We start from the raw sequence: 24,538 nt of genomic DNA, 5'->3' as shown, positions 1-24,538 counted from the left end.
CACTCTAAAGCACACATCCTACATAATCTCTCCTTCAAGTTTCTTAAACCTTCTTGGGTTTTTTAAAAAGTGTATTTATTTATTTTGCGAGAGAGAAAGAGAGAGTGTGCACGCACATGGGCCAGGGAGGAGCAGAGAGAGAGGCAGAGAGAGAGAATCCCAAACGGGTTCTTCACTGTCAGTGCAGGGCCCAACGAGGGGCTCAAACCCACAGACTGTGAGATCATGACCTGAGCCAAAACCAAGAGTTGGATGCTGAACCGATTGAGCCACCCAGGCACCCCAAACCTTCTTCTTTAAAAACATCAGAAAAAGGGAATTTTTCTCCTGTGCTACTACACACTGTTTATATCTTTATTGAATTATAGTTTATAGGATTCAGTAAATCCTCATATTCAAGAATTTTAACCTTGTCTGATTCTAAAGATTTGCAAATAACCCTGAAGGTCTGAAACCTGGGAATATTTGTCATTTTATCTGACACACACACAGTTTTGATTTTTGAGAGCTATGAAGCTGGCACCCAGGAACAGGTCATTTTGCTCGTATGTGAGTGAGATTAGCACTTGGGTTTCAACATGACTTCATGGTTCTCCACTTATCATGAGTGCCCTGTGTGATGAGTCCTATTAAGTGGGATAGTAATACTTCCAAAATGTAGGGCGTCTTAGACTGCAAGGCTCTCCTCCTCTTCTTTCTCTTGTTACTGGAGGGTAAGTTCCTTTAGTGAGAACATATCAGGTCTTAATATTATTATAGGTCCTGATGGTTAGCACACTGTCTGCATATACTGTTGGAGAGCTAATGTTCTGCCTCGTAGATACACACACACACACACACACACACACACACACAATGGTCCTCATGTGCACATTCATGCATATACGCACACTCACTCACACATAATCTTTATATAATACAATTATGGTTTTAAAATAATCTCTTTTGAATCCTCTGTGCCTCTATGTCATTCCATTAGGATGGATCATCGAGGATCGATTTGATCATTACCAGGTGTGATTTTTTTTTTTTTTGCATTGATCAGCATGTTGGTACAGAGTAGTAGGTCTCAAATATGCCTATATATTAGAACCACCTGGGAAGTTTTGTGAAACTCCTGCCACTTAGGCTGCACCCAGACCAAATAGTCAGCATCTTTGGGCACAAGATCCGGGTATCAGTATTTTAAATGCTTCCCTAGTGATTCCAATGTGCTCCCAAAGTTGACCCCCACTGCAGAACAGATTCTCTTATAGTAAGTGAGAAAGGAGCACCCCCTGCCCCGGATAAAAGGCAACATCTGGACTGGTGGAAAGAATGCTGAAGTAAGGATCGAAACACCTGGATCTGAGTTTTAACGTGGCTGTTTAGAAGCTGTGTGACATTGGGCAGTGTTCCAGCTGCCGATTACAGTGTAACAAACCACCCCCAAAATCAGTGCAATGGAGTAACATCCCCAAACATTTCGTTATGCTCAGAAACTCCATGCTTAGGAATTCCAAAAGTGCGTGGTGGGCATGACTTATCTCTGCCTCACGATGTTCGTGACTAAGTTGGGAAAACTTGAATGGCTGGGGCTGGAATCCTCTGGATGCTTCTTCACTTATGTGTCTGGTGCCTGAGCTGGGATGAGCAGGGTCAGTGGGGATTGTGGTCTGGAGTGCCCACATGAGGCCTCTCAAGTGGCATGGACTTCCTCACAGCATGGCAGCCTCCGGGTGGTCGGACTCATTGCACAGCAGCTCAGGGCTTCAGTAATCAGAATAGATGCTACATGGCCTTTGAGCAACCCAGCCTGAGAAATCACATAGTATCACTTCCAGTGTACTTGATGGTTGGAAGCAATCCCAAGCCTGCCCAGATGCAAGTAGAGGGGACAGAGAACTCCGCTCTGGATGGCAGGAGTGTCAAAGAATTTGGGGCCATGTTTAACCATTTCCACAGACAGGTTACCTTTAGTCTCAGTTTATCCCTAGCATTAGTTATCTATTTCTGGGTAACAAATTGCCACAAAGCAGCTTAAGATAATGCACATTTATTATTTCATAGTTTCTGTGGGCTAGGAATCTGAGCAGAGCTTAGCTTCAGGGTTTCCTATGAGCTGCAGTCAGGGAATTGACTAGGTTGGACTCTAGTCATCTCAGGGTTTAACCGGAGAAGGATCCTTTTTCAAGGTCACGTGACTGTTGGCAGGATTCAGTTCCTTGTCATGTGAGACTTTCCAGCATGGCAGCGTGCTTCATCCAAGCATGTAAGCTGAGCGACAATAGAATCTGTTCCGCACACAGAAATTGTAGGCTTTTCGAACCTGGTCACAACGGGACATCTGCTCACCTATATTGTATTCTGTAGGTATAAGAGCAAGTCCCTATGTCCAGCCCACACTCAGGGGGCGAAGATTATACAAGGGCATGAATCCCAGGTGGGAGTCCTTGAGGGCCACTTTAGCAGATGGCTTAACCAAACTCCTCTGTGAAATGGAATAGTAACTCTGGACCGCCCAACTCACAGGCTTTTAATGAGAACTCAGGAAGTTGTTATCTTTGATAGTGTGTTTCAAGATGTGTATCACTGTACAAAGCAAGTAATTTTCAACAGAGAATACATTGTGACTATCTCAGAACAGAGCTTTCCTTGGAGAAGGAGAGATCTCTGACTATAAACTGGCACATTTTATAGGGGGGAAGAGAATTTAAGTTCTTTTTAATCGGTAATTTCTCTGTGATTTTCTTTTAACTTATAGCTACCTAACATTGCTCAAATAAAGAATATGACCTCTTGTTCCCAGGAGAAATGGAATTTATTTTTTATTAAAAGCATTTACTAATGCTTAGATCCATCACATCGTGTACTTTTCCAAAGCAAACTGAGCAAAAGGTCAATGTAAATGTTCTTATGAATCAAATCTTAAAATGTTCACATCCTGTAAAGGCCAATCTTTAGATAAAACTGCTGAGAAATTCTTGTTTTTTAGAAATGCTACTTTCTAGTTCTTAAGTTAGAATTTTTTTAATATAATTTATTGTCAAGTTGGCTAACATACAGTGTATACAGTGTGCTCTTAGTTTTTGGGGTACATTCCTGTGATTTAAGCTAGAGAGAATTTTTGATGGCCAGAAAATACAGACTGGTGGGTTTACATGTAAGTATACCCATCTAAAAAAGGGAAATGAGTGCTTCACTTTTTTATAAAATAGTTTTACTTGTAGATGTCAAATAGCATTTGTAAAACCTTATAGAGTGTATAAACTGAAATCTTTTTTTTCTTTCTTTCTTTTTTTGGAGGGGTTGGCAGAGAGAGAGGGAGACACAGAATCCAAAGCAGCTCCAGGCTCTGAGCTGTCAGCACAGAGCCTGACTTGGTGCTCAAACTCGTGAACCGCAAGATCGTGACCTGAGCCAAAGTCGGATGCTTAATCGACTGAGCCACCCAGGTGCCCCTAAACTGAAATCTTTAAAAAGCAATGCTTAAGTGAAAAACTTTACACCTATGAGGCATTAAAACAGTTATACATTATATGTATAATGTAGTGTCAACTTTGTATTAAAAATGTGTATAATTTTTATAAATACACAAGCAAGATAGACATCAAATGTTCAAAGTGATTATCTCTAAGTGATATTTTAATTTTATTCTCTTTACCTTTTTTGAGTTTTCTATAGCAAACATCGTGTACTTTTATAGATACAGAAGAGCTGTAAAAATTAAAATGGAAAAGCACCCATATGTTTTCACTTTTAAAATAATAGTGTATGGTCATCATCACATTGACAAAACAGGAATAACATGATAAGGAGAAAGCAGACCCAGCTTTGGGGCCAGGCCACTACCACCCTCGCAGGAGGCCGTGGGGCCCCTGGCAGGGCCGTGGCATAGCTTCAAAGCACAGCTTACACCACTGTCTTATGCAAACCAGAGCTAATAAAAGTGAAAATACCACAATTCTCTTTTTCCCTCTGACTTAAGAAGTAGAAATCTGAAAGACTACCACTGAAAGAGCTACCTCTGAGCAATTTCTGGCTAATACTTAAATTTTTGAGTTGCATTCATTTTTTTTTTTAATGTTTATTTTTGAGAGAGAGAGAGAGACAGAGAGAGAAGCAAGTAAGGGAGGGGCAGAGAGAGAGGGAGATACAGAATCCCAAGCAGGCTCCAGGCTCTGAGCTGTCAGCACAGATCCCAACAGGGGGCTCTAACCCACCAACTGTGAGATCATGACCTGAGCTGAAGTTGGATGCTTAACCAGGCACCCCTGAGTTGCATTCGTTTAAGAAATAGCTGAAGTTGAACACAGGGAATACGAGTTGACTGCAGGTGTATATCAGGAGAAAACTGCGGGTGTGTGTCAGGATGAAACGATGGTTTTTCCTGGACTCCTAAACCAGGTCACAATAAAGCCCGGCCTCCTTTCAGGGTCACACTCTTGACTGCTGTGTGGAAACCACCTCAGACAGACGACCTGGACTCACATCTCGTGTCAGGGCTTTTTCTGGGGGACAAAACCTAAAATAGAAACCTGAGAATAAGCAACCCAGCCAGATGGGGAGGCAATACACTTCTAAGGAAATTGGGCAAGAGAAGGGCCTCTTAGCAAAATTTGGGGTTGATAAAGTAAATTCAGCAGTACATAGATGCTTCTGGAACTGCCGTGACTGTATATTACTTGACAGTTGCTTATATGGTTAATTTTTTTTAATCAAAAATTCTCGCAAGAAAATTAGAGACTTGCAACGGAAATAAGATAAGAACAGTTGTGTGGGTTTTTGAGAGGAAGAGTGCGAAAGAAAAGCCTTTGAAAGGAAGACTCAAAGAATGATTCGGATCTCTAATCTAAGTAGATTATGTAGCCCCTGGCAAGCACCTTGCATTTATCACAATTCAGCAAATGTTTGTTGAGTGAGTGAATGGATGGGACGGGGGCGGTAAGTGAAGCAATAAATACTCAAATATTCATTTGCTGGGCCAAAGAATCCCTCTTGGTGCCCACTCCTGAAAATGAAGAGGAAGAGATAGGAGCATGGTGACCTTCATAATCCAGTGAATGGAGGATGCTTTATGATGTAACTCTGGACAGGGTGGGGTTAAAAGCTCTTAAACCCAGGATAGGAGTTTGCAGAGAAGAGTGAAGATTATAAGGGCAAGATGAATTTGTCAGGTAAACCTGACTGGGCACAGAGACAAGTTGGAGGTGAACTCTGAGAAGGGAGATGTACGTGATTTTAGATGTTCTAGAGAAGATTTGTGGACTCCTAGATAGTAAGGAGCTGTAGCTGGAGAAAGGATTTTTTATTTTGGTCTAATACAGTGCTTCTTGACCTCTAGGGTACGTATAAATCCCCTCAGGTGGGGGATGAAGCAGATTTCTTACAAGCACCCAGGTAATGCTGCTGATGGTCAACAGCTCACACTCTGAATAGTAAGGATTAACTTATATAAAATCCATATTCAACTTTCTGCAATTGTCCCAGGATATCTTGATTTAAAAAATTTTTTTAAATATTTATTTTTGAGACAGAGAGAGACAGAGTGTGAGCAGGGTAAGGGGCAGAGAGAGAGGGAGACACAGAATCAGAAGCAGGCTCCAGGCTCCGAGCTGTCAGCACAGAGCCTGGTATGAGGCTCAAACCCACGACCCGTGAGATCATGACCTGAGCCGAAGTCGGATGCTCAACAGACTGAGCCACCCAGGAGCCCCTAAAATTTTTTTTAATGTTTATTTATTTTTTGAGAGAGAGAGAGAGAGAGAGAGAGAGAGAAACAGAGACAGACAGAGAATGAGTGGGGGAGGGGCAGAGAGAGAGGGAGACCCAGAATCCGAAGCAGGCTCCAGGCTCTGAGCTGTCGCACAGATCCCAACATGGGGCTCTAACCCACGAACTGTGAGATCATGACCTGAGCTAAAGTCGGAGTCCTAACCGACTGAGCCACCCGGGTGCTCCTCTTGACTTTAAAAAAAAAAAAAAAAATTTGGAGGGGCGGGGCTGGCACCTGGGTGGCTCAGTCGGTTAGGCATCCAACTTTGGCTCAGGTCATGATCTCACGGTTTGTGAGTTCGAGCCCTGTGTCGGCTCTGTGCTGACAGCTCGGAGGATGGAACCTGCTTTGGATTCTGTGTCTCCCCCTCTCTCTGCCCCTCCCATGCTCATGCTCTGTCTCTTTCTGTCTTTCTATAATAAATAAACACTTAAATTTTTTTTTGAGAGAGAGAGGGAAAGAGCATGCATGTGTGCAGGATCAGGGGAGGGGCAGAGAGAGAGAGGGAGAGAGAGACCCCCAAGCGGGTTCCACCCCATCAGCACAGATCCTGACCTAGGGCTCCATCTCACGAACTGTGGGATCATGGCCTGAGCTGAAACCAAGAATCCAGTGCTTAACCGACTGAGCCACCCAGGCACCCCAGAATATCTTCATTTTTTAATGGAAGTACAGTTGACATACAAGTTGACATTAGTTCCAGGTATTCAGCATGGTGATTCAACAAGCCTATATGTTCTACCGTGCTCACCGCCAGGGAAGCACCATCTGTCACCATACAACACTATTACGACACGGTTGACTATATTCCCTACTCGGTGCCTTGCCTTCCTGTGACTTATTTGCGCCATAACTGGAGGCCTGTGTGGAGAAATCATATTTTTTGATATTCTGATCCTACCCATTTTAGAGACACCTGCCTCACATACTACATTTATTTATAATAGTCTTTATTCTCCATTCTAAACTATCTCCTCCCCCTCCCTCTTTTTCCTTTCTTTCTGTCAATAATTAATTACATTACAGTTAAGAAAAGTGATAGTTGACTTAAGTGAGATGTCAAAGAAGATGAACTGTACTTTAGGGAGGGATAATAAATCAGGAAAGAAAAACTTGTAGAGAAGTCTTTGGGGAGGACCGTCAGAGAAGAGCTGTAGAAGGCAGGACCAAGGAAAGGAATGGCAGGCGACAAGTACTGAGTGTAAAGGGGGGACTGGGGGGTAGTAAACGTGGGTTGTGGCAGGGGATGCGGCTGGAAGGTTGACAGGGGTCAGATTTGGAAAAGGCTTGTGCCTGACTCTCGAGCAGCTCCTGAATGGGGACACCTCTCACTTCCCTCCTAAGTGTACAAATATTTGAATAGCACACCCTTGTTTCTGATTAATAGAAATTCATACACTTTTTAAAAAATTTTTTTAATGTTTATTTATTTTTGAGACAGAGGGAGAGCGAGAGCACGAGCAGGGGAGGGGCAGAGAGAGGGAGACAGAGGATCCAAAGCAGGCTCTGTGCTGTTAGCACAGAACCCAATGCAGGGCTCAAACTCATGAACCATGAGATCACGACCTGAGCCAAAATCAAGGGTTGGCCGCTTAATCGACTGAGCCACCCGGGCACCCTAGAAACTCATACACTTCTGATGTCTGAGTGGCTTTGGATTATGCTGTCTATGGTGATTGAGGCTGCAACCATTAGGTGACACTGTCCATGTGGCTTAACCAGACCAATTAAATGGTGAACCAAATCAAGTTTAACAATAAACCCCAAACTATGACCTGTATCCCCGTGGGTCACATGCTTGTATGTGGGGGATGATGAGCCATGGAAGGTCTTGCCACTGGGGGTAAGGGGTGTTTCACTGAGCACCTATTATCCCCTGTAATTATTGTCAGTGAAATCAGAGATCAGCAACTCAGTCTATGGAAGGATTCTGTGGAAGAGTGTGATGTGACCAGATTTGCATTCTAGAAAGAAAATTTAGGATAAAATTTGAGAAAACTGTAACTTTAGCTTAATCTACACTCAGACTTTAGAACTGAATCCCCTTGTAGGGTGTGACTCCTTAAATCCTTACAACAGCAGGAAAGTAAAGTCTCTTACCATGCATTAAAGTTAGAGTTACAGAGACTTAGGGGTGCCTGGGTGGCTCAGCTGGTTGAGCATCTGATTTTGGCTCAGGTCATGAGCTCACGGTTCGTGGGTTTGAGCCCTGCATCGGGCTCTGTGCTGACAGCTCACAACCTGGAGATTCTGTGTGTCTGTCTTGCTCTGCCCTTCCCCTCCTTATGCTCTCTCTCTCTCAGGAATAAATAAACATTAAAAAAATTTTTTTTAATGTTACAGAGACTTAATATTAATGAGATCTAGTAAACATTTTGGGATTCCCCACCCATTTACCATCAACACAAGAGAATTGATAGTCATTCTTTAAAAAGCCGGGTTTGACTGCCCAGACAAATGAATTTATTTTCCTTCCCTTTTTTTTTTTATGTCAGCTCAGTGGTTCTCAAACTTTGATGCATGAATTTAGTTAGGCTGTATACACAAAACCATATATGCTGTGCTTTGTAGGAGATGTTTGAATCATGGTGACCCTATGAGACCTTTGCTTTATGTCTCTGTCCTCTAGTTTAAGTTTGATACCCGTCTCCGGTCTTATACAATAGTCCTGGAGAGAGATGAGGAGAATGGGACCCAAGCCAAAGGCAGTGCCTTTGTTGCAAATGCAACGTCTTCTGTTCACTATTCTCATCACTCCTACTCTTTGCTTTTGACCCATGTTCCCCAGGCCTTCATACTGCCCATCACTTGGTAGCTGATGGGTTAGGCAAGGAGCCCCTAGGATACTGTGGTGTCTGGGAAGCATACACATTCTTTTTTCTCTCCCCTCCTCTCTATGGAAGCCAAGGGTTCGTGGCAAGTTCTTGACCTGAACTCCACACATATTAAACTAAACTAGACTCTGGGTATGGATCACCCACAATGAGTATGGTTTTTGTGAAGTTCTTTCTCAGTTCCCCATCCATGAATTGGGCATAATCATGGTACTGACCTCATGGCCATCAGGAGGATTAAATTGGATGATGAAGATAAAGTTTTTGGTACAATGACCAACCAGATAGTTCGTTCTCAATGCACATTAGCTGCCACTTTCTGTCCTAATATCTAGGAGTTTTTACAGCGATCTATTTATTTTTTTAAAAATCTTTTTAAATTTTATATATTTTTGAGAGAGAAAGAGAGAGGGAGTGGGTCAAGGGGCAGAGAGAGAAGGAGACACAGAATCCGAAGCAGGCCCCAGGCTCTGAGCTGTCAGCACAGAGCCTGATGTGGGGCTCGAGCTCATAGACCACAAGATTATGACCTGAGCCAAAGTCAGATGCTCAACTGACTGAGCCACCCAGCCACCCCCTTTTAAAAAAATTTTTTTTAATGTTTATTTTTGAGAGAGAGAAGGAGGGTGGAGAGGGGCAGAGAGAGAAGGACACACAGAATCTGAAGCAGGCTCCAGGCTCTGAGCTGTCAGCACGGAGCCTGATGTGGGGCTCGAACTCATGAACCGTGTGATCATGACCTGAGCCGAAGTCTGGCCTTTAGCCGACTGAGCCACCCAGGCATCCCTAGAGTGATCCATTTATTTTAAGTTTATGCAGAAGAATATTTTCAGATAACAGCTAGAAAGAGATATCTATGTTGCCTTTTGCCTTGATATTCTGCCAAAATCTAGTCCTTGGCTCTGGTTTCGGTCTTTGCCGTTGTAAGGCTGAAAAGCTGATTGCTTTTTTTACTCTCATTTCTCATATTCTTGAATTTGACCATGACCAATGATCGTGTATTCAGGTAGGTCACCATCGCACATAATCAGCCTAACAACTTTATTATGCCAGTAGGACCTGTCACTCAAATTCTCTGTGACTATCTGAATATTTGCTTTCATTCTCCCTAATTTAAAGTGAAACACACCCTTATGTGTTCTATATATTGAAATTCTATTAGTAAGTTGAAGTGCATGCATATTTGTTACTGTAAGTTGACATGTAATGATGACTTTTTCTTCTTTTTTTTAAAGTAATCTCTACACCCATTGGGGGCTTGAACTTGTGACCCCGAGATCAAGAGTCTCATGCTCTTCAGACGAAGCCAGCCAGGTTCCTCTGACATGTAATGATAATTAATGGTGACTTATAAAGTTACTAAAATTATTTACAAAAGCACATAGGAATTTAAAAATAATTAGATGAGGTAGACAACAGATTGATACTTAATTAGAATATTAAGCAAGTGCATTAGCTGGAAACATTTAGGAAGTGTATTGTATCTTTTTTAAGTCAACATATCCTATAAAAATTTACATAATAGAAGGCATAATATTCAAGATTGGATAATACCATAATTCTAATATCTGTAAAATTGTTAAACTTTAATTTGTAATTTTACATAAAATAACTGTAAGTGACTACATTCTTAAATTCTTAAGAACTGTATTTAATTTTACCTATTTTCATCTGGGCTATGAGTATATAAAGGAAAATTCTTACTTATGAATTCTTCTCATCATACGGGAAAACAGAATAGTGACTATACATTTGAACATTTCACAAATAAAGAATAATTTTAAATTATGCATAGTAACATCCATGATTAAGCAGCCTTAATGCAGAAATAATAACTACTGTAAAGAATAGGAGAAAGTAATAGAAAAATTCCTATTTACAGACCCCACGTAGTGATTGACACTACCTAGTATTGTGCAGTGTATAACCTGAGCTACTGTATATGTTGGCCCCGTATATTCAGTGTCCACAGTGTGCAGAATCTTAGTAACAGCCTAGCAGCTGGCAGTGCTGAAAAATTATCATTCCCATGCTGTAATGTCAAAAATTTTAGTTTGCTTACAAAGATTAAAAAAACTTTTTTCATAATTGCTTTTAAGTAAATATTTCCAGATTTATTCTTGTAGGCTAGAAATTCATTCTGAAACATGATTATTGTTTTCAGCAGAATATCCATTTTAACACATGGCAATCAGCCACAATGCGTATTTCAGCGCACCTGTAAATACAGGAGGATTTTCTTTTCTGTATTCTGATAATCACACTTCATATTAATGCAATACTCAAGTTTGCAAAAACGTTTCTTTGCTTTCCTCTAATTTAAGCTAAATTCATATGAACCTCCATTACTTCTAATAGCAAAGAAAAACATAATCTCGCTAATTCAAAGTAAACTCAGCACCCTTCTGGATTAAGATCTCGATTTCTAGGTAAGTAATCAGTACAGTCCCAGGCTTCTCTCCTCTCTGCCCTCCTGTTCTTCCTGGTAACGATCTGAGGTCCACAGCACATTCCTATGTCCTGCCACAGGGCAGCCATTGCTGGGCTCTAGCCAGTTGTTAATATCAGGCTCTCCGGGCTGCCAGAACATCTCATGTGACAAGAGAAGCTGAAAATGCAGAATTTTATATTGTTATAAAACCTTTTAATTGTAAATAGTGGCAGGTGTTACCCCTCCAGATCCACTCTCCACCCTTCCTGACTTGATTCCCTGGGGGGAGGCTGGCCTTTAGGTACAGTACCAATGGGCTTCTTTGCCCTCTGGCTTCCTGTTGTGCTCAGCCAGTGGGAGTCACCAGCCAGAGGGTCACTGAGGAAGGGAGGACGTTGAGGTAAGAGAGTTACTTCTCCATGCCCCTCTCTGCAGGTATCGGTTTAGGTTGGGTTTGGGTGTCTGTGATGACTGTCCTCTACCAAAGACCCCTGTCCAGAAGCCCTTCAGGTGGGGGAATGTGACAATTCCCTGCAGTTACAAGCCCCAGAATGGCTTGTCATTCATTGTTGTTTCCCCAACTCTGTCCATACCCTTATAAAGAGTTTGCATGAGAGTACCATCTGTTTCCTGGCAAAACCCAGATTGATTTCAGAAACTGATACAGCTTTTTATTTTTTAACTATATGGGCCAAATAAAGCATAAAAAAAAAAAACTGTATGGGCCAAATAAGACCATGTCTATAGATCAGATATGGCCCATGGGTTGTAAATATTTTATTTACAGCATCTCCCATGATGTACTCTTGCCTAAAAAATCACTCTAAATTCAATCAGGTATCTCTATCTATATTGCAGTTTAGGAGAAATAAGAGACATGGAAGAATAAGTTAAGTGACATGATCTGAAATATGGGACATTGCTCTTTCAGGGAAAATGCCCCAGTTTCTCCAGTAAATCAAAGATGTAGAAAAAGGGCAGCTGGCAAGGAATAGAATAAAAGAATCTTGAGACAAAACGATCAAAATTAACATGGGAGTCTTGTTTGGACCCTGATCCAAACTGAACACCTTTGAGACAATCAAGGCATTTTAATATAAACATGGTCTTATATAGCACTAAAGACCTTTTCATTTTTCAGTTTACTTATCAATTAGAGATGCTTCATGAAGAAGCACCAGTTTGAGATGCATAATGAAGAGTAGGAAAGGCCTGATGTCTGGAATGCGCTTTAAAATGTGCTGGCAAGAATAATAAATAAGAGTGGGGAGGGATGAATGAAAGAAGGCTGGCAAAATTGTGGAAGGGCTGGTACATGGGGATTTATCATTCCCTTCTTTGTACCGTTGTCGAGTGTCTACAATTTTCCAAACTAAAACGTTTCTGAAAACGAGAAACAAAGATTCCTTATTTGTATGCAAGCAAATTCCACCGGAGAACAATGCTATGACCCACATTCTCTACTGACTTTTCATCTTCCTAAGACAAGCCCCAAAGGACTCTGCACCCCAGGGAAGCCCTCTTCCTTCATGACAGTTCAGCCTTGCGGCATCCATCTGGAATGTGTTCAGTCAATTCTGGTGTCCCAGCTCCTAGCCTTTTGTCTCCTACTTCTTTTGTTTCCTTGCTCGGTTCATTGGATTCACCTTTCTCTTCATCTGTCCCGATTCAAGGCTTAGCCCCGGGCATTGGAGCTCCCTGGACCCTGGCCTCTACCTGTGTCAAACAGGTTAGCCAGTGACCACCCATCTTTCCTTTCTGGGATAGTGGAATTTCCACATTAAGACTACTGCAGAGATTTTTTTAAATTTTTCTTTTTTATTTTAGAGAGAGAGAGACAGACAGCACATGAGCAGGGAAGAGGGGCAGAGGGAAAGAGAGAGCCACCCAGGCACCCCTACTGCAGAGATTTTTATGAAAAATCCATTTTCTTGTACAAATGTGTAAAAGCGAGTATAATCAATATAATATCTTATTTTCATAAGTAGGAAACTGGAGAAACATAGCAAAAAATCATAATAAAAAACTTGATTGAAAACAACAAATAATTCTTTGGAGTTGTTGATACTATAATTCAAATTGCTTCAACTGGCAGGTATCACTTATAATCCTATAAAAAGTCAGTATAGGAGCGCCTGGGTGGCTCAGTCGGTTGAGCGTCCGACTTTGGCTCGGGTCATGATCTCACAGTCTGTGAGTTCAAGCCCCCCATCGGGCTCTGTGCTGACAGCTCAGAGCCCGGGGCCTGTTTCAGATTCTGTGTCTCCCTCTCTCTCTGCCCCTCCCCCATTCATGCTCTGTTTCTCTCTATCTCAAAAATAAATAAATGTAAAAAAAAAAAGTCAGTATAAACCCAGCTTTCCTCCTTAAGAGCAGTTGCTGATCAGTAAAATGGAAAACTGAACAGTTGTATATGCATATGTGCAAACACACGCACACACTCACATCTGTGGTCCAATTAACCTTTTCAAGAATATGTTTTAACTCTTTGAAATATATGACTATGTTTTTTATTATCTGTACATATATCATGTGTTTTTCATGCTTATCATTTCTCTAAAGTCAGCTTAATAATAATTTTAAATGCAAAATGATTTAAATTAGATTAACAGATGGCAGGACTGGGATATACAATATATTAACTGATTTTTAAGGACTGCGAAACAAAAAGAGCTGAATACTACATCTGAAAATTCCAAGATACTTCAATCTTATGTGCTATTCTGTAAATTATCTTAGTTTCTCTTAGTTAAAATGGTGAACTTTTAATGCAAAATACATAAATCCTTATAGGACATCATTAGGGTGCTGGGAAAACATAACGTTTTCAGATTCTAGTCTGATCATCTTTCCATGGGGTCAACTTCATTTGTGTTTTTGGTTGTTGGGTTTTGCTACTTTGTTATATTTACTGATACTGTACAAAAGTCATTTGACCTGGATCAGAAGAATTCAAGCCCTATTTTGCTGATAAGCAGATAGGGAATAGCATGCACCTGGGATATGACCTGGGATGTGTTCAGGGACATTTTTGTCTCAGTTTCTATATTTATAAAATGCAAGTGTAATGTAATATCTCCAACATTGGGTCAAAACAGAAAAGATGTTTAGTGCATTGGAAGTAGTCTCCTGTGTAACTCTTAGCCATTATTGTATATCTGTGAGTGAGTCCCTGAACTTCTGTGAATCTGTTGTTTCATCTGAGCAATGAAGACAACCCCTCCTTTACACGTTAAGGATGAAATGAAACAATACACGCGAACATGCACCGTAAACTCTTACGTTTTCCGAAAATTTAGGTTATCATTTTGATTGCATGCCAAGATTCATACCCTGACTTATCTTTGACAGTGCTTACCTACTCTGAGTGAGATACAGAAATTGAAATGAAGGGTTTTGAAACAAGCACTTAAAACAACTTTTGTTAATCAAGCCTAAAAAAATGACCAGCCATAGTCTCTCTTAAATCGTGTGTGGTTTTTTTTTTTAATTTTTTTTTAACATTTATTTATTTTTGAGACAGAGAGAGACAGAGCATGAATGGGGGAGGGGCAGAGAGAGAGGGAGACACAGAATCTGAAATAGGCTCCAGGCTCTGAGCCATCAGCACAGAGCCCGACGCGGGGCTCGAACCCACGGACAGTGAGATCGTGACCTGAGCTGAAGTCGGACGCTTAGCCAACTGAGCCACCCAGGTGCCCCAAATCGTGTGTGTTTTTAAACCAAGACCCTGCTGGAAGACACACACACACACACACACACACACACACAGGGGCTGGTTTGGGGTGAGGAAGGTGAGAGTCGGGAAAGAAGGGAAGCCTAGAGCAGACTCAAAGAGTTCACAGAAGAGCCTGGAGAGCCCATGGATAACATGGACACGTGCTTTTAGGAAGTATGCCAAACAGGACTCTTTCGATTGTAGATGGCAAGAACTCAGCTCAAACTGGCTTCAAGAAGATTTTTATTGGTTCATATAACTAAAAACTCTAGGGGTAGATCGTTGGTAAGCATGATTAAATCCAGGGAGGATAGTTTTTCCCAAGGAAAATCAGGGATCTGGGTACAAGAGACTGAGGAATGGATTCTGGGGATCCAAGAACAATATATGCCCAGGACAGTAAATATTCCAGAAGTGGTTTAGAATGAGAAAGGTAAAACTCATATTCTTTAGATCTATTGGATGGACACCAACATTTAAGTCTTAAAGATGTATCAAGGTCCTGACGAAGGCCCCAACTCAAGAGGCCAATTCAGTTCTATGATGGAAATCTCAGCCCCAATTCTAAATCCTCGGGAAGGATTCCTGATCAGTCCACTACACCCAGGAGTGATGCATCCAGTCAGCGATGGCCAGGGAGACAGGGCCACCTACTCTGAGAACAACAAAGGCACTCCCCCCTTCTAGGGCCAGTGAAAGGAAAAGAGGAGATATACTCAGAGAGGTCAGAAGTCATTGTGAGGGGGGACACACCCAAAAGTGTGAATGGAAGACTCCTCTATTTGGGTCCTGCCCCTTTAATTTTTCAGAAGCACCAATGGGACACAAAACAGTGACTGGCAAGGATACCATCAACATTTCTCCTCCATTTAGCTAAGATCTTCAGGCTGTGAATTGGCCTGGCAGCAGCAGCAATCTGTCATACTCAGGAAGACAGCCAATTCACTGGCCAAAGACATCTCAGTGCTAAAGAGCCAGAGAAGCATGCACTGGTAGAGCAAATCAGTGACTTTCTAGCTAGGGGACCTATAAATGCTCCATCGGGCTGTATGCAGGTACCCTTTTACTGTGGACACCAATCCTATGAAATAGGAGGAGTAGGTGACAAGGTCCCTTCCCTGCCTAGTAGAAAATATAAATGATATAAAAAAACAAATAGAAAACAAAGCTAATCACCGCTTTTCTAAGTCCTGGCTCTTTTTAAATAAACTCCTTGGTTTAGAATAGTTTCAGATTTATAGAAAAGTTGCAAAATTGTAGAGACTTACCATTTCCCCTGCATTCAGTTTCCCCTCTTGTGAACTTCTTAGGTTAGGATGATAAGTTTGTCACAACTAGTAAAGCAATATCGACACATTCTAACTTTACTAAAGTCCATATTTTATTCTGGTTTCCTTAGCTTTCCCTCGTACTTAAAGCTGGACTGTGTTAAAAAGAACTTACTATGTTCCTTTTCTGTCCCAGGATCCCACCAAGGATACTATATTACACTGAGTTGTCATGTTTTCTTGGGGTCCTCAAGCCTGTGACATTTGTACAGACTTTCCTTGTTTTTTGAAGACCTTAAAAATCTTAAAGAATATTGATCAAGTATTCTATGGAATGTTCCTCTACTTGGTTTGTCTGATGTTTTCTTCATGGTTGGAAGAAGGTTAGGTTTTTAGGGAGCACCTGGGTGGCTCAGTCCTTTAGGCGTCCGACTCTTGATTTTGGCTCAGGTCATGATCTCACAGTTTGTGAGACTGAGCCCTGTGTTAGGCTCTGCACTGACAGTGTAGAGCCTGCTTGGGATTCTCTGTCTTCCTGGCTCCCTGCCCCTCCCCCACTCACACATGCACACATGCTCTCTTCCTCAAAATAAATAAACTTTTCTTTTTTTAAAAGAGGTTTAGGGGGCACCTGGGTGACTCAGTCGATTGAGTGTCTGACTTTGGCTTAGGTCACAATCTCATGGTTTGTGAGTTCGAACCCCCCATTGGGCTTGCTACTATCAGCCTGTGCAGCACAGAGCCAGCTTTGGATCCTTGGTCCCCCTCTCTCTGCCCCTCCCCAGCTTGCACTCTCCCCAAAATAAATAAATATTTTTTTACATTTTTTTTAACGTTTATTTATTTTTGAGACAGAGAGAGACAGAGCATGAACAGGGAGGGGAAGAGAGAGAGGGAGACACAGAATCTGAAACAGGCTCCAGGCTCCGAGCTGTCAGCACAGAGCCCGACGCGGGGCTCGAACTCACGGACCGTGAGATCATGACCTGAGCCGAAGTCCGACGCTCAACCGACCGAGCCACCCAGGCGCCCCAAATAAGTATTTTTAAAAATTAAGGTTTTAGGGAGGGAGACCACAGAGATAATGTCCCATCCTTGTTATAACAAGGTTATATATTATTAATATGACTTATCACTGATGGTATAAAACATATTTATATGGCTGAAGTAGTTCTGTTTTTCCACTGTAAAGCTGCTCTTTTTCCTCCTCCCACATTGTACTTTTTGAAGGAAATCACGATGTGCAGCCCACTGAAGGAGTAGGGAATTATGTCCTCCTTTCTTTAGGGGCCAGCGTCTACGTAAGTCATTTGGAATTCTTCTGCACAGGAAATTTGGTTATCCCTGATTTATTTATTTATTTATTCATTCATTCATTTAAATAATTACGCGTCACTTATATAAATATAGACTTGTGAATATTTATGTTATACTTTGGGCTGTAGTCCAATACCATGTTATTTATTTTGTTGCTCGAATTGTTCCTTCCTCCACTATCCATGTACTTACTGATCAATCCCATGTTTCCATTTTAAAATATAGGAGAGGGGCGCCTGGGTGGCTCAGTCAGTTGAGGATCTGACTTCAGCTCAGGTCATGATCTCATGGTTTATGAGTTCAGGACGAGCGTCGGGCTCTGTGCTGACAACTCAGAGCCTGGAGCCTGCTTTGGATTCTGTCTCTCTCTCTCTGTCTCTCTCTCTGTCTCTCTCTCTCTCTGTCTCTCTCTCTCTCTGTCTCTCTCTCCCTGCCCCTCCCCCACGGGTGCTCTGTCTCTCAAAAATAAATAAATGTAAAAAAATTGTTTTAAATATAGGAGAAATAAATATACCACCAGCTCAAATGGGGATGCTAGATGATGGCCTAAAATGACCTCATGAAAGTGTGTCTTGAACAGGAAATTTTATTCATTCTGCTCCTCCTCCTCTTCCTCCTCCTCCTCCTTCCTCTTCTTCTTTTCTTCTTCTTCTTCTTTTTAACATTCTCTTTTTAAAAGTTTATTTATTTATTCTTTTTTTAGTAATCTCTGCACCCAGCACAGGGCTAGAACTCACAACCCCGAGATCAAGAGCCATGTGCTCCTCTGACTGAGCCAGCCAGGCGCCCCTATTCATTCTTGTTGTTTAACCAGAAACGTCCACAATTTATAACCTCTCAAAATATTTTATGTGAACAGATACTTGATAAGAGGGCAACTGGCCGTCTAATGACTCCCTTGGAGTTTTCAGGTGGGATTGGAGTTGAACTTGAGCTTCTCGTTGGGTCTTTCAGAGGCAGCCCTGGGGCCAGAAAATGTGGGTTCTAGAGATGGCCTTGCCATTAGTATAGGACTGTGGTGGCCACTTCCTCTCTCAAGGCCCCATTTCTTCATCTGTAATTAATTCACTCAATAGACATTTATTACATCGTGACTCTTTGTCGGTGCCCAGGAGAGAAGCTCTGCAGAGAAATTCAATGGAAGGTCCCCGGCAGTGCCACTCAAATGGTTTAAGCTAGGAAGCCACCATTTTAATCTTGTCAACCAAAAACTGAAGAAGTAATGTCCCAGGAACCCAGCGATGTTACTTCAAGGTCTCTGTCCTAGGAAACCTTTTCAAGGCTGTTCCATGCAGAATTAGTTGTGAAAGAAAAATGCTAAAACAATCTCATTACTTATCATTATAGGACAAGATGAACAGAGATTTACTTGTGCAGTGGAATATTATATAGGAGGTAAAAAAATAGGAACATGACTATATCTTGAAAATAGAAAGTTGAAAGAAAAAAAGCAATTTGCAGGACAACACATACAGCATGATACTATTTCTGTAAATGTCAAAACACAGAACTGAAATCAAGTAAAAGTATGAAAATGTGGACAGGGTGGGGCTCCTGGGTGGCTCAGTCAGTTGAACATCTGACTTCGGCTCAGGTCACGATCTCATGGTTAGTGGGTTCAAGCCCTACATCAGGCTCTGTGCTGACACCTTGGAGCCTGGAGCCTGCTTCAGATTCTGTGCCTCCCTCTCTCTCTGCCCCAACCCACTCACTCTCTGTCTCTCAGAAATGAATAAACATTAAAAAAAAATTTAATGTGGACAGGATGAATATACACCAAGTTCAGCTTAGTGGTTGCCACAGATGAGGGAGGGAAATGGGTTCAGGAAAGTAGCAAAAAGCTTCCACTCTATCTGTAAAAATTTATGTATTAAAATACTGGAAGATCAGAAGAAATTCTGGCTAGAGGTTGACAGTTGTTAATTCTGGGTTGTGACCAGACACTGCATTTAGTATTATTCTTTATACACTTTTTCGTTTGGGGTATGTTGAAATATATTTTTCAAAAAGCAGCTGACAGTTTGCTTTATGCAGTGGGGACCTCAAGTTACCGTGGAAGGAGGAGATTTTGTGAACATCAGAAGTCAGCGAGCAGGCCACCTCATTGTCCCTTCACCTCTGGAAGTGCCCACTTGCTGCCACGTGGTTGCCCCTGCTTTCTGGACTCCCCTGTCTGCTCTCTTTACCTCAAGAGTAAAACCAAATTTCTCTCCTTTTTTCCTGCTCTGCAGTTGACCCATCTCCTCTGTGCTTCGGCACCACCCCCGCTCAGAGTCTCATCATTTACCCCAACCAGATTATCATCGGATTGTCTCCAAGGCTGTGTGGTCTCTCAAAGAGGAATTCGATTAAGTTGTAACATAAAAATTTCACCAGCTTTGCATTTGTATAGGGAAAGCCCCTGGAATGAGCTTATGTAGATGCACATGCCCATTCACTACCCTGAAGGAAGGAATAATCCAGAAATATTCTGCCATAGCAAAGGCCCCTAAGGTGATAGCTCAGTATGTAGAGGGAGGTGTGGTCGAGGTGATGAGAACTCTTTCAAGGAAAGACTTGCCCCACCACTGAGAGTGCCCCCGTCAGACAGCATTCTGCTATCAGGTTCAGGGACAAAACTGACAGGGCAAGTGGGGAAAGCCTGGTCAGTTGGTCCAATGTGGAACATCACTTATGGCACATTTTGCCTCCAGAGCTCCCGTGGTGTCAGCTGAGGCTGTTGTCAGGCTGGCATTTCAGTTCAACTTTTCCCTGGACCCAGTCCTACTTCCTTTTCTCCTAAGCAAGTCTTGATCCCTAGGAGACTCTAATAAGCATCCTGCACACTGAACTTCATCAGGTACCTATACTCATTGGTATATGAAATGTATTAGTCAGCTATCCCTGCGTTGATGCTTAATAATAAACTGCCCCCCAAATCTCGGCAAACATTTATTTCTTGCCCATCAGTCTGCAGGTCAGTTAGCATCTGTTGGAATTGTTGATCAGCTGGGCTTGGCTCCAGGCCACAGCTCTATTTCAGGTCTAACCCACTGGTCTTTCATTCTAGAACCTGGCCTAAAGGAGCAACGGCTAGGTAGGACACATTCTTTCTACGGGTGGATGGCAGGGGTACAAAAGGGCTGGCGTGAATTGTGAGACCACAGCTCGGAGCTGGCACTGTTGCTGCTACTTTTGTTCTAAGGGCCCAAACAAGTCACATGGCCAAATTCAGCATCCTTGGGGAAGGGAAGATACTCCACACCACACAGAGCAAAGGAAAGGAGGAACAGAGGGCTGTGTGCAAATAATGCTTCTATCACAAGTAGCCTGAGAGGTAGGCAGATTTTCTTCAAGCCAAGAGCCCCCGTGGGAAAAGGGGGAATGGGAGTCAGACTTCTTATCTTGGAGCTTTGGAGTTACTAAAGCATTATTGGATGAATGGAGATGGTCCTAAGCAAGGCGAGGTGCAAGGAGGGACAACAAGCCCCCTGATATTTAAAAAAAAAATCTTAAGGATAGAAATAGAGGAGATTGGTGGAAGTTGTTTATTTTTAAAAACAATTTTAATGTCTATTTATTTTTGAGAGAGAGAGAGAGCACAAGTGAGGGAGAGGCAGAGAGAGGGAGACACAGAATCCGAAGCAGGCTCCAGGTTCTGAGCTGTCCGCACAGAGCCCCATGCAGGGCTTGAACCCACGAACCACAAGGTCATGACCTGAGCTGATGCTGGACACTTAACCGACTGAGCCACCCAGGCGCACCCCGGAAGCTGTTTTTATGCACCCATTGGGCTACTATGAGAACACTTCCCAAATTCTTGAGGGGGAAATGATTCTTTCTGTGTGTATAAAGTGTTCCTAAAGGCACGTTAACGTTAAGAGCCGCAGCCCCTCTGCTGAATCCCAGTTTCTGGGGAGGACCAGTGAAGGCCAGTCTGACAAACAGAACCTTGCACTGAACCCACTACACCTTCTGTTCCTTATTGACCTTACGGGGCAATGAAAAACCCATCAGGGAAATGGCTGATTTTGCCTGTCTACGTTTTGGAGCAATAGTTAGCAAGATTGACCCGTTAGACATAGTAAGCATCACACCCCTGGGGGCCTTGGCCTTAGCATGAGAAACTCAGGGAGTTAACACATGCTTGCCATAAACAAGAATGTTTCCTTCTTGGAGGGGCTGTCATGTACATAATCTAAATTCTTTCCCATGCCAAGCATAAAGCAGGAGGCCATGTTGATTAAGTGGAAAGAAATGAAACACCGTCCCACCTCTCTAGGATTTTACAGTGTTTGGGGGAATACATGAGAAATGAGGGTGTAAGGTTAGATGTTTAGCACCTCTTTCGGCTCAACTGTTCCATAATTTTAAGATATGACGCATCTTCGCTTTGCATAGTACTCGTTTAGCAGGCCAAATGTGCGATACAAGGCGCCAAACTTAACAAGCTGTTTCATGCCAATGTCAGCACTCCCTGTAGGGGAGAGATTTGAGTATCTACTGATCTATGACATCAACCACCCAATTGCAACATCAGACAGCCCAACTTATATGAGAAAGTACCTGACATTTCAAAACACATAACTCCGGGCAAGGCTGACCCGTGAGGACTGAGATCTAATGGGAGTAATCGCTCTCGTGACAAGTGTGGAAGCCTGACTACTATGTTCTACTATATGGGCTAAATTAGTGTTTTTTTTAATGTTTAATTATTTTTAAGAGAGAGACAGAGCGTGAGCAGGGGAGGGGCAGAAAGAGAGAGAGGGAGAGAGAGAGAGAGAGAGGGAGAGAGAGAGAGAGAGAGAGAGAGAGAGAATCCAAAGCAGGTTCCAGGCGCTGAGCTGTCAGCACAGAGCCAGATGCGGGGCCTGAATTCATGGACCGCGAGATCATGACCTGAGCCGAAGTCGGACGCCCAACCTACTGAGCCACCCAGGTGTCCCAGACTAAAGTAGTATTTTAATGACAAAGAGAGATACGTGAATATAAAGTTAGTGTCACTCCCCGGCTTCTTGGAGTTGTCAAGGCTCAGACAGCCGAGCCGCATGCAGTTTCAAAGTCATTCTGGACCACGGAGGCACATTCACTACAGTCCCATTCATATCAGTGGCGGGTCCCTGAACGAGTATATTTGCCCTACAGGAAGAACTGGCTTTCTACTCTGGTTATCCGGTTCCACGGCCGGTTCTCGGAGGGGCTGAGGTCCTAGGCTCGATTCCATGCCATGTGGCTGGGATCATCCCAGAGTGCCCAGATCTGTCCAGCTTACTCACCTCTGAAAGGTGGCTCTAAATCTCATATTTCTATCTGATGGATAATGTTCTATTAAAACTCAGAAGCCTCATGAGCCCATGTGTCCTTGAATAGTGGTGGTGCCAGGAGGCCCCTTTGACTGTCTTCTACCCACCTGAGCAGATTCCTTGGCATGAGCAAATCTGAGTCAAGGCTGAATTAGCCACACTGGTATTCATACTACTTGTCTCTGTAATTGGGTCAAAGAGTCTTTCTCAGCCCCAGTCCCAGCACGGAAGTCCCAAAGTGGTTCCAAGCTGACACATCCACGTTGTAGAAATTATATCTTTGCGTGTCTTCACAGAAAATAAGAAAGACAATTATGTTAAATAAATACTATTGGTATCTTATTTTTCTTAATGCTGTATTATCATCAGAAACGACAGAACTCTTGGGGGGACTGGTGGCTCAGTCAGCTAAGTGTCTGACCTCGGCTCAGGTTATGATCTCATGGTTTGTGAGTTTGAGCCCCACGTCGGGCTCTCTGCTCTCAGCACAAAGCCTGCTTCAAATTCTCTGTCTCCCTCTCTCTCTGCCCTGCCACCCCCTACTATCTCTCTCTCAAAACTAAAATAAACATTAAAAAAAAAGAAACGACAGAACTCTGAAGGTTTATGCATGTGAGAGTTTTGCCCCTCGTTTCAACTGCAACTTTATTGGAATCTTGAGAAATTAGATTGCCAAACTGCGTATCGATTATTTATTCAAGATAGTGAAATTATTTAATCAAAATGTAAAAACTAGGAGTCTTGGGAATCTTACTGAATCAGTGATCAAATCAGTGTTACATAGTATGAAAATTATCTGCTTGAAAATGTCTAGAGGTTGCTGTCCGACACCATAAATTACCGTACAATATTAAATAACCAATGGGTAATTATGGAAATGAATATTTTAAAAGCAGAATTGTGACTGCAAACAGTGACCTTTACTTTAGTAAGTGCATTTTTTCAAGATAAATAATATTTTAACGTAATATTTTTGTTTTTTTATGAGACTCTGTTGTTACATTATTATTAACTAAAGCCCATAGTTTTCATAAAGATTCCTCATTTGTGTTACATATTCTACCAGTTTTGAGGAATGTCTGGCGACATTTTTCCACCATTACAGTATAATACAGAATTATTTCACTGCCTTAAAAATCCCTCATGCTTCAGTATTCATCCTTTTCTCTCTCCCCTGAAAACCTGGCAACCGCTGATCTTTTTACTGTCTCCAGAGTTTTGTCTTTTCCAGAATGTCACAGAGTTGGAATCAGACAGTATGTAGCCTTTTCAGATTGGCTTCTTTCACTTGACAATATGCGTTTCAGTTTCCTTCATGTCTTTTTGTGATGTGATAGCTCATTTCTTCCATTGTCTGGAGGGACCACGGTGTATTTGCCTATTCACCTGCTGAACGACCTCTTGGTTGCTCCCAAGTTTTGGTGATTTTGAAGAAAGCTGCTCTAAACATCTGGGTGCAGGTTTTTGAATGTATACGTTTTCAACTCCTTTGGGCAGATACCGAGGAGTGCAATTGTTGGATCGTATGTGAAGATTATGTTTAGTTTTGTAAGAAACTGCCAAACTGTCTTCCAAAGTGGATGTACCATTTTGCGTTCCCACCAGCAAGTGAATGAGAATTTCTGTTGCTCACATCCGTGCTAGCATTTGATACTGTCCGTGTCTTCGGTTTTAGCTGTTCTAATAGACAGGTGGTTGTATCTCTTTAAATCTGTAATTCTCGGGGCGCCTGGGTGGCTCAGTCTGTTAAGGGGCCGGCTTCGGCTCAGGTCATGATCTCGCGGTCCGTGAGTTCGAGTCCCGCGTCGGGCTCTGTGCTGACAGCTCAGAGCCTGGAGCCTGTTTCTGATTCTGTGTCTCCCTCTCTCTGACCCTCCCCTGTTCATGCTCTGTCTCTCCCTGTCTCAAAAATGAATAAAACGTTAAAAAAAAT

The 24,538-nt window shown here is 42.4% G+C and overlaps 1 protein-coding gene across 2 annotated transcripts in view; it reads left to right on the top strand.

Moving 5' to 3' along the window:
- Positions 1–5,147: 5,147 nt before the first annotated feature.
- Positions 5,148–24,538, top strand: part of GNAQ (G protein subunit alpha q) — a 351,477-nt gene continuing 332,086 nt past the window's right edge. For both annotated transcript variants that reach the window (XM_042965343.1, XM_042965342.1), the window contains exons 1-2: positions 5,148–5,324; positions 9,825–9,916. The gene's annotated coding sequence lies outside the window, so the exon portion shown is untranslated. The remainder of the gene's footprint in view (positions 5,325–9,824; positions 9,917–24,538) is intronic.

This window comes from Panthera tigris, chromosome D4 (assembly GCF_018350195.1).
Source record: "Panthera tigris isolate Pti1 chromosome D4, P.tigris_Pti1_mat1.1, whole genome shotgun sequence".
NCBI lineage: Eukaryota > Metazoa > Chordata > Mammalia > Carnivora > Felidae > Panthera > Panthera tigris.
Note: the sequence above shows the minus strand (reverse complement) of the source record. Positions and strands in the feature narration are given on the sequence as shown.